Genomic DNA, 11,373 nt, shown 5'->3' with positions numbered 1-11,373 from the left:
GGTTCCCAACTGTGCAACTAGCGGCTTTAGTGGATCCAATACAACGTTAACATGTCGCAAGCAAGAGATAATGATATGAGACATGTGAGGTGAGACGGCAAGACCACATCTAGATGCCAGACGATTCAGCGATTCTAGGTACTGGGTATTACACAGGGTGATCCATTGATCGTGACCGGGCCAAACATTTCACGAAATAAGTGTCAAACAAAAAACTAAAAGAACGAAATTTGTCTAGCTTAAAGGGGGAAACCAGATTGCACTACGGCTGTCCGTCTAGATGGCGCTGCCATAGGCCAAACGGATATCAGCTGCGTGTTTTTAAATAGGAATCCCCATTTTTATTACACATTCGTGTAGTACGTAAAGAAATAAGAATGTTTTAGTTTGACCACTTTTTTCGCTTTGTGATATATGGCGCTATAATAGTCAAAAACATATGGCTCACAATTTTAGACGAACCGGTGGTGATTTTTTAAATTAAGTTTTTAAATTAAGTTGTTTTTTTTTTAAATTAAAATACAGAACGTAGAAACGTTTGAACATTTTATTTCGGTTGTTCTAATGTGATACATGTACCTTTGTGAACTTATCGTTTCTGAGAAAGCATGCTGTTACAGCATGATTACCTGTAAATACCACATTAATGCAATAAATGCTCAAAATGATGTCCGTCAACCTCAATGCGTTTGGCAATACGTGTAGCGACATTCCTCTCAACAGCGAGTAGTTCGCCTTCCGTAATGTTCGCACATGCACTGACAATGTGCTGACACATGTTGTCAGGTGTTTTCGGTGGATCACGGTAGCAAATATCCTTCAACTTTCCCCACAGAAAGAGATCCGGGGACGTCAGTTCCGGTGAACGTGCGGGTCATTATGGTGCTTCGACGACCAATCCACCTGTCACGAAATATGCTATTCAATACCGCTTCAACCGCACGGAGCTATGTGCCGGATACTCATCATGTTGGAAGTACATTGCCATTTTGTCATGCAGTGAAACATCTTGTAGTAACATCGGTAGAACATTACGTAGGAAATCAACATACATTACACCATTTAAATTGCAATGGATAAAATGGGGGCCGATTATCCTTCCTCCCATAACGCCACACCATACACTGAACCGCCACGGTCGCTGATGTTCCACTTGTCACAGCCACCGTGGATTTTCCGTTGCCCAATATTGCATAATATGCCGGTTTACATTACCGCTGTTGGTGAATGACGCTTCGTCGCTAAATAGAACGCGTGGAAAAAAATCATTCATCCACCGGTAATTTCTCTTGCTCCCAGTGGCAGAACTGTACACTACGTTCAAAGTCGTCACCATGCAGTTCCTGGTGCGTAGAAATATTTTACGGGTGCACTCGATGTTGGTGTAGCATTCTCAACACCGACGTTTTTGAGATTCCCGATTCTGCTGCTGATGTGCGGATTAGCCGCGACGGCAGCTAAAGCACTTACTTGGGCATCCTCATTTGTTGCAGGTCGTGGTTGACGTTTCACATGTGGCTGAATGCTTTATGTTTCCTTAAATAACGTAGTTATCCGGCGAACGGTCCGGACACTTGGAAGATGTCGTCCAGGATACCGAGCAGCATACATAGTACACGCCCGTTGAGCATTTTGATCACAATAGCCATACATCAACACGGTATCGACCTTTTCCGCAATTGGTAAACGGTTCATTTTAACACGGGTAATGTATCACGAAGCAAATACCGTCCGCACTGGCCGAATGTTACGTGATACCACCTACTTATATGTTTGTGACTATTACTGCGCCGTCTATCACAAAGCGAAAAAAGTGGTCGAAGTAAAACATTCATATTTCTTTACGTACTACACGCATATGTAATTAAAAATGGGGGTTCCTATTTAAAAAAACGCAGTTGATATCCGTTTGACCTATGGCAGCGCCATCAAGCGGGCCAACCATAGCCCATGTGGTTTCCCCTTTCAAGCTAGACGAGTTTCGTTCTTTGTAGTTTTTTCGTTTGATGCTTATTTCGTGGGATATTTGGCCCTGTCACTGTATAATTCCTTTAGATCAAAGCTACTTTATGATGGTACAGCATGGTATAATAAGTACGATACATTATTTGCTATTCAGAGACAAGGGGGACAGCCGAGACATTTAGCTTTATCAATGTGTGAACATCTGTGGACTATGCTTCTACAGCAGAACTCTTTGTGAAGAAAATTGGATTTTGTTTTCTGTGCACTGACAACGGCAAAGAAACCGTGCACTTTGTTGATTGAAACAGCCATGACGTGCCATACAACACTCTTTGGTGGAGAGTTAGTAGGCCATAAAAACTGATGCTTCTCCCAACTGACATGGAACAGTCTACTCTGCCTAAATTTCTCTACGTGAAATATTATTTTGCGACGGTCAGTATACTGTCTGAGTTAATTATTCGGACGTAAATGTGGCCTGTAGGAGGAGGAGGAGGAGGAGGAGGAGGAGGAGAAGGAGACTAGTGTTAAACGTCCCACTGATGACGAGGTCATTAGAGACGGAGCACAAGCTCGGAATAGGGAAGCATGGGGAAGGAAGTCGGCCGTCCCTTTTGAAAGGAACCACTGCGGCACTGCCTCAAACGATTTAGGGAAATCTAAATCATGATGGCCGGAGACGGGTTTGAATCGTCGTCCTGCCGAATGCGAGTGCAGTGTGCTAACCACTGCGCCACCTCGCTCGGCGGCCTGTTGAAGAATGTGAGCAGAGGCTCAGTGATTTGGGAACCCTATTAAGCGTTGTTAGTGTACTTCACAAGGTTATGTGGACTTAGAGGCCAAAACCCTTTTAGAAGCACTGGCAGAGAACTTATTCATATCGTTTACCAAATCAATCATAGTCGAAACACAATATTAGAACCCAGCTGCCTGTTACTGGGTTGTACTTCGGATTGCCCTGAGGACCATTTGCTGCTGTGGTGAAAACGACTTGGTTAAGACTTATTGATTCTCTGGTTTCGTTCTTCCACCGTCAAGTTGGCTCGCCCACATCGAAACTGCTTCTTCGGGATTTTTGTGAATTCTACATTTCCCTGTGGCTGTTTCATTGCAAATTAATAAATTCCATGCACGATGCTCGCAGGAACGAAAACAAATGTGTACAAAAGTGGCTATGAGGATTCCGGCGACAGTTCGTGATGCGAACCAAGCACACACTCAGTGAAGGCGAACATAGACCAAGAGTGCAAGATATGGCAAGTCTATCATTCTTGTTGACGTGGGACAGTGGCTGACATGTAAATAATATAAGTCGAACACCACAGCTGTATTTTCAAGGTATTTATTATTCAGACGACAAGTATCAACTCCAGATTTGAGTCATCCTCAGGTACTACTATAAACGAAATAAGTACTTCCAGTCATTGGTTCATATATCATAGGACCCATAGAACTACTCGGAGCAGGGACCGCTTTTCATCAAGAGTGTGTATTCCAGAAGTGCATTCTCCACTGTGACCACACGGACGCTATGTGCACTGGTAGCACACAATGTCCATGTGGTCACCGTTTTGATTACAAGTTCGGAACCAACATTCCTGATGGACAGTGGTCCACGGCACCTAGTTATTGTATGATTCCTTTGACATATGAGGCAATGACTGCAAATACTTATTTGGTTTATAGTGGGACCTGATGATGATATAGAGCTGAAACTAGTCGCCTGAATAATAAATACTTTTAAAGTACTGCTACGGTGTTCCACTTCCATTACTTGGACGGAAAGCATGTAAGACTTTAACAACAGGAAGTAATGATGCAATAGCATCAACATCAACAGTAGTTACAGGAGTATCAACAGCAACAGCAACAATGTCAGCAGCAACAGGGCCACTTGCAGCAGTCGGTAGAATCACAAGTGAAGCTGACGCTGTGACTCCTGCTTCGAGCAACGGAAGCGGTACATCAGCCACCACTCTTTCCACTTTTTCTGACAGATGTTAACGAAATGGGACAGCTAAAATTTGGCCCACTATCTGCGTTTTCATGCGTGTAACATTTCTGATACGGCGTTGAGACACACATGTCATCTTTTGACAATCCTAAACCATTTGCTTTGAAAACCTGGGATCTTACTAGATCCAGAATTATAGAACTTTTAGAAATATTATACATTACTTTCTTCTTACTATGAAAAACACTGACTTTTAGTGGCAGCCAAATCACAATTATATCAGTGTCGCAAATGCTCTAATTATAGTCATACACATCAAGGACCGTTAATCTTCAAAGTCTTTCCAACAAATGCCACTTTAAATTCTCTTTCTCGCTGTTGTTCGTCGTTTTTTGGTATCTATTTTTGAGCTTCATATAATATTTTTCTTTGGTTATGTCAGAACATTTTATTAAGTGGAACGATTTAAATTGTTCTTCGCGGAGACGTCGTCTGGACACAAAACATTGGAACCTGTATGACTGCTAGTGGACTGGACTTCGGATTCACTATTTCCTACTGTGCTGATAACCACTTTGTGACGACTTACGGGTTATTTGGTATAATTTGTTCACAGTGAAGTTTTCTCACCCACGCCGACACAGCTCGCTCAAGTTTTTGTCACCTGTAGATTGTTCTGTTGTTATTTTCTTTGTGGGTTAATAAATCCATGTGCACTATGGGTGCGGCAACCAAAACAAGCGTGTTCAAAACTTCTTTTCCAGCACACTCCTACAAAATATCTGATATGGTGAAGTTTTCCTCCTTCTTTTGTATTTATTTATTGTCCTGTTTCGATTACTAAATCATTTTCAAGCTATGTTTGACGTGCTTAAGCACAAGTAGAAACAGCCTGTATACCACAGGTAAACATAAAACATACGACAGTTATGTGTAGACCCGATAAGATTCTCTCAAATTGTTTAAAAAGCACGAGCCTTCGGCCGAGTACTCGTCGAATGTTGTGAACTGGTAACTGTCTTTTGGTTGCTCCAACCATCCTTATATAGCCTTCTGTGACGTTACTGGTGCTCATTTCCACGCCATACACGGTTAGGTTTTCATCGCCACCCATCCCCCCCCCCCCCCCAACTCACTCACGTTCGCTTCAAACCAATGGTCGGGTCCAAAGCAGTGCTTAGCTGCAGGCCGTTCTCCTTATTGAGAGTGTTCTCACAAATGTTTATCTCGAGCACACCATGCTCAAAATCCCGAAAATAGCAAACGCAAACAATTGTGAAATCTATCGTACAAACGTCTCGATATCTCATGCATCGAAGTTCCTAATAAGAGTAACACCCAAAGGGAAAGAAAAGAAAATTATGGCTTTGTTAGACGACGATCATTTTGGCTTTAGGAAACGAAAAGGCACTTAGCAGCCATTTCAGAAATGATTGGTAGTGGAAGCAGGGCTTGAGGAATATTAAGACACCTTATAAGATATGATGGCCTAGAAAGCGTGCAACAATGTAAAATGGTTCAAAATTTTCAGAAAAATAGGTATCAGCTACAGGGAAAGACAGTTAATGGACAATACGTAGAAGAGCCAAAAGGGAATAACAAGAATGAAAATCCTAAAAAGTTCTGATCTGACGTTAAATCAGCCATTTACTCAGGCACGCTATGACCATAATGGCACCAGAAAAGAGGACAACACAGAAAAATCCGAAATACTAAAACCCTTTTCCCAAAACTGTTTCACAGAGGAAGATTGCACTGTAGAACGAGAAAATGACGGATATTGAAATAGGTGACTAATTTCATGGTAAAGCAACTTAAAGCGCTCAGCAGAGGAAAGGTCTCTGGAGATGACAGGATACCAAGTCGATTCTACGCAGAGTATGTGGAAGAACGTGCCCCTCTTCTAGCTGGAGTGTACCGTAGGTCTCTTGAGGAGCGAAGCAGTCCTGACTGAAAAAAAAAACTCAGGTCATTCTCGTTTTCATGAAGGGTCGTCGCAGAGACGCACAAAAGCAATACGTCTATACGTCTGACGTCGGTCTGTTGTAGAATCTTGGAACATGTTTTTTGCTCGCGTGTTATGACGTTTTTGGAAACCGAAAATCTCCTCTGTGGAAATCAGCATTGGTTGCCAAAACAACGATCGTATGAAACTCAGCTTGCTCTATTAGTGAGAGAGACACAAGAAGCATAGACACAGGCACCGAGGAGAATACCGTGTTCCTTGTCTTCCGAAATGCACTCGATACAGTTCCATACTGCCTTCTAAACATCAATTACGAGTGTATGAAATTTCAGACCAACTGTGTGACTAAACTGAAGGGTTTCTAACAAACAGAACACCTTACGTGAAGCTGAACAAATAGAAGTCTTCAGTCATGCTCCAGGGGAGTGTCACAGTATATCAATGGTCTAGTATATAATGTCGAAAGCTCCATGGGGCAAATGGTGGATGATGCTGTGGTATACAGAAAAGTCACGATAATGTAAAATTGTAATGAGATGCAGGAAGAGCTGCAGAGGATCGTCATTCGGTGCAGGGAGTTTCAATCGATTCTCAACGTAAATAAATGTAACGCATTGCAATACTTAGAGAGACCCTTTATTGTATGATTAAGAAACTGCAGAGCAATCACTGGAAGCAGTTATTGCCATATAATATCTAGAACTAAGCGTCAGTAGCGATTTAGAGTGGAACGATCACATAAAATTAATCGCATATAAGGCAAACGCCAGACCGAAATTAACTGGAAGAATCGTCACTGATTGTAGTACTTCAACAGAGGAAGCAGCTTATAAAACACTCATTCGACTAATACTTGAAATCTCCAATATGGGCTCCGTAACAGGTAGGACTGCTAGGGGAAATAGAGAAGTTACAAAGAAGAGCAGCACGTCTCGTTACAGGTCCATTTAGCAAGCGCGGAAGCGTCGCGGAGACGCTCACCCAACTCTAAAGCTAGACCCTGCAAGAGATGCTTTCTGCATTACGTTATGGTCTACTATTAAAGTTCCCAAAGCGTACATTCCTAGGAGTGACAACAAATATATTGCTTCCTTCCATGTATAGCTCACGAAAAGACAATGAAGCTAAAATTAGAGAGATTCAAGCCACCACAGAGGCTTACCAGCATTCTTTTTCCCATAAACCAAATAGGCTGGAATGGGAAAAGGAGGAAGTGACACTCGTACACGAATTTCCCTCTGCTACAAACCGTAAGTGTCTTGCGGAGTACAGATGCAGATGTAGAAAATGCATCAAACATTAGATGTCCTGATGACATTGCTACCCTCAGTGAAAGCGAAGAAGAATTATCCGACTTTTTGAATTAAATGAATATGGATTGAAGATGAATCAACGAAAGATGAAACTAATGAGCAGTAGCAGAGATGAAGCTAGCAATAAACGTAAAGTAAAAATCGATAAGCACCAAGTAGGTAAAGTGAATGAATTTTGCTACCTTGGAAGCATGTTGTTGTTGTTGTGGTCTTCAGTCCTGAGACTGGTTTGATGCAGCTCTCCATGCTAATCTATCCTGTGCAAGCTTCTTCATCTCCCAGTACCTACTGCAACCTACATCCTTCTGAATCTGCTTAGTGTATTCATCTCTTGGTGTCCCTCTACGATTTTTACCCTCCACGCTGCCCTCCAATGCTAAATTTGTGATCCCTTGATGCCTCAAAACATGTCCTACCAACCGATCCCTTCTTCTAGTCAAGTTGTGCCACAAACTTCTCTTCTCCCAAATCCTATTCAACACCTCCTCATTAGTTATGTGATCTACCCATCTAATCTTCAGCATTCTTCTGTAGCACCACATTTCGAAAGCTTCTATTCTCTTCTTGTCCAAACTAGTTATCGTCCATGTTTCACTTCCATACATGGCTACACTCCGTACAAATACTTTCAGAAACGACTTCCTGACACTTAAGTCTATACTCGACGTTAACAAATTTCTCTTCTTCAGAAACGATTTCCTTGCCATTGCCAGTCTACATTTTATATCCTCTCTACTTCGACCATCATCAATTATTTTACTCCCTAAATAGCAAAACTCCTTTACTACTTTAAGTGTCTCATTTCCTAATCTAATTCCCTCAGCATCCCCCGATTTAATTTGTCTACATTCAATTATCCTCGTTTTGCTTTTGTTGATGTTCATCTTATATACTCCTTTCAAGACACTGTCCATTCCGTTCAACTGCTCTTCCAAGTCCTTTGCTGTCTCTGATAGAATTACAATGTCATCGGCGAACCTCAAAGTTTTTACTTCTTCTCCATGAATTTTAATACCTACTCCGAATTTTTCTTTTGCTTCCTTTACTGCTTGCTCAATATACAGATTGAATAACATCGGGGAGAGGCTACAACCCTGTCTCACTCCTTTCCCAACCACTGCTTCCCTTTCATGCCCCTCGACTCTTATAACTGCCATCTGTTTTCTGTACAAATTGTAAATAGCCTTTCGCTCCCTGTATTTTACCCCCACCACCTTCAGAATTTGAAAGAGAGTATTCCAGTTAACATTGTCAAAAGCCTTCTCTAAGTCTACAAATGCTAGAAACGTAGGTTTGCCTTTTCTTAATCTTTCAAAAAAATGGTTGAAATGGCTCTGAGCACTATGGGACTCAACTGCTGAGGTCATTAGTCCCCTAGAACTTAGAACTAGTTAAACCTTACTAACCTAAGGACATCACAAACATCCATGCCCGAGGCAGGATTCGAACCTGCGACCGTAGCGGTCTTGCGGTTCCAGACTGCAGCGCCTTTAACCGCACGGCCACTTCGGCCGGATCTTAATCTTTCTTCTAAGATAAGTCGTAAGGTTAGTATTGCCTCACGTGTTCCAACATTTCTACGGAATCCAAACTGATCTTCCCCGAGGTTCGCTTCTACCAGTTTTTGCATTCGTCTGTAAAGAATTCGCGTTAGTATTTTGCAGCTGTGACTTATTAAACTGATAGTTCGGTAATTTTCACATCTGTCAACACCTGCTTTCTTTGGGATTGGAATTATTATATTCTTCTTGAAGTCTGAGGGTATTTCGCCTGTCTCATACATCTTGCTCACCAGATGGTAGAGTTTTGTCATGACTGGCTCTCCCAAGGCCGTCGGTAGTTCTAATGGAATGTTGTCTACTCCCGGGGCCTTGTTTCGACTCAGGTCTTTCAGTGCTCTGTCAAACTCTTCACGCAGTATCTTATCACCCATTTCGTCTTCATCTACATCCTCTTCCATTTCCATAATATTGTCCTCAAGCACATCGCCCTTGTATAAACCCTCTATATACTCCTTCCACCTTTCTGCCTTTCCTTCTTAGCTTAGAACTGGGTTGCCATCTGAGCTCTTGATTTTCATACAAGTGGTTCTCTTCTCTCCAAAGGTCTCTTTAATTTTCCTGTAGGCAGTATCTATCTTACCCCTAGTGAGACAAGCCTCTACATCCTTACATTTGTCCTCTAGCCATCCCTGCTTAGCCATTTTGCACTTCCTGTCGATCTCATTTTTGAGACGTTCGTATTCCTTTTTGCCTGCTTCATTTACTGCATTTTTATATTTTCTCCTTTCATCAATTAATTCAATATTTCTTCTGTTACCCAAGGATTCCTATTAGCCCTCGTCTTTTTACCTACTTGATCGTCTGCTGCCTTCACTACTTCATCCCTCAGAGCTACCCATTCTTCTTCTGCTGTATTTCTTTCCCCCATTCCTGTCAATTGTTCCCTTATGCTCTCCCTGAAACTCTGTACAACCTCTGGTTCTTTCAGTTTATCCAGGTCCCAACTCCTTAAATTCCCACCTTTTTGCAGTTTCTTCAGTTTCAATCTGCAGTTCATAACCAATAGATTGTGGTCAGAATCCACATATGCCCCTGGAAATGTCTTACAATTTAAAACCTGGTTCCTAAATCTCTGTCTTACTATTATATAATCTATCTGATACCTTTTAGTATCTCCAGGATTATTCCAGGTATACAAACTTCTTTTATGATTCTTGAACCAAGTGTTAGCCAAGATAAAGTCATGTTCTGTGCAAAATTCTACAAGGCGGCTTCCTCTTTCATTTCTTCCCCCCAATCCATATTCTCCTACTATGTTTCCTTCTCTCCCTTGTCCTACTGACGAATTCCAGTCACCCATGACTATTAAATTTTCGTCTCCCTTCACTACCTGAATAATTTCTTTTATCTCGTCATACATTTCATCAATTTCTTCATCATCTGCAGAGCTAGTTGGCATATAAACTTGTACTACTGTAGTAGGCATGGGCTTTGTGTCTATCTTGGCCACAATAATGCGTTCACTATGCTGATTGTAGTAGCTAACCCGCACTCCTATTTTTTTTTATTCATTATTAAACCTACTCCTGCATTACCCCTATTTGATTTTGTATTTATAACCCTGTATTCACCTGACCAGAAGTCTTATAACATATAACATATAACAGGCGAAGCAAGAAAGACCTAAAATGCAGATTCGTCAAAAGAATGTCCTAGTGTGAAACATCGGCCGTAATCTGAGGAAGGAATGTCGGAGAATCTACGCTTTTTGCACAGCACTGAAGAGTAATGACAATCGGGAAAGAAGAGAATAGAAACGCTTGAGATGCGGTGCTGCGTAACGATGCTGCGAACTAGATGGACTGATAAGGATCAAGGAGGTTCTCCTTAAATTGTACGAATAAACCAGTGACAAAAAGAAGGGACAGGATGAGAGGTCATCTCTTAAGACTAAGGGAATAACTTCCATGGTTCAATGAAGGGAACTGTAGGGGAAAAAAGAAACTGTAGGTCAATATATGCAAGAACTAATTGAGAACGAAGAGTGCAAGTGCTACTCGTTGATGAGGAAGTTAGCACATGACAGGAATTCATGATGAGTCACATCGAACGAGTCAGAAGATGGACGAGAAAAAAAATGAAGTGGTGAGGAAAGAAACTGAAATTCTACTGGGGAAAGACGTATAGTGATTGGAAATGAAGAGAATTTGGGACGCGTAGATAAAGGGGTTTGCGGAATCCGACGTCCTCAAGGATGGCGGAAACGATGAGATGTTTGGTCTATAATTTACGAGGGATGCAGCAGAGTTTGTGTCTACAGGGTGTTCAAAAAAAAAAAAAAAACACTGGCAAGCTTTTGAGATAAGCTCCTAACACCAAAACAGGAAAAAATGCGTGCGTTAAGTGCTACGACCTCTTGTTCGACTGCCCGCATCTCGTGGTCGTGCGGTAGCGTTCTCACTTCCCACGCCCGGGTTCCCGGGTTCGATTCCCGGCGGGGTCAGGGATTTTCTCTGCCTCGTGATGGCTGGGTGTTGTGTGCTGTCCTTAGGTTAGTTAGGTTTAAGTAGTTCTAAGTTCTAGGGGACTTATGACCACAGCAGTTGAGTCCCATAGTGCTCAGAGCCATTTCTTGTTCGACTTCGATACTATGAGACAGATCTCTTATACTAC

This window comes from Schistocerca nitens, chromosome 6 (assembly GCF_023898315.1).
Source record: "Schistocerca nitens isolate TAMUIC-IGC-003100 chromosome 6, iqSchNite1.1, whole genome shotgun sequence".
NCBI lineage: Eukaryota > Metazoa > Arthropoda > Insecta > Orthoptera > Acrididae > Schistocerca > Schistocerca nitens.
The sequence above is the reverse complement of the archived record's forward strand: the minus strand, read 5'-3'. Positions refer to the sequence as shown.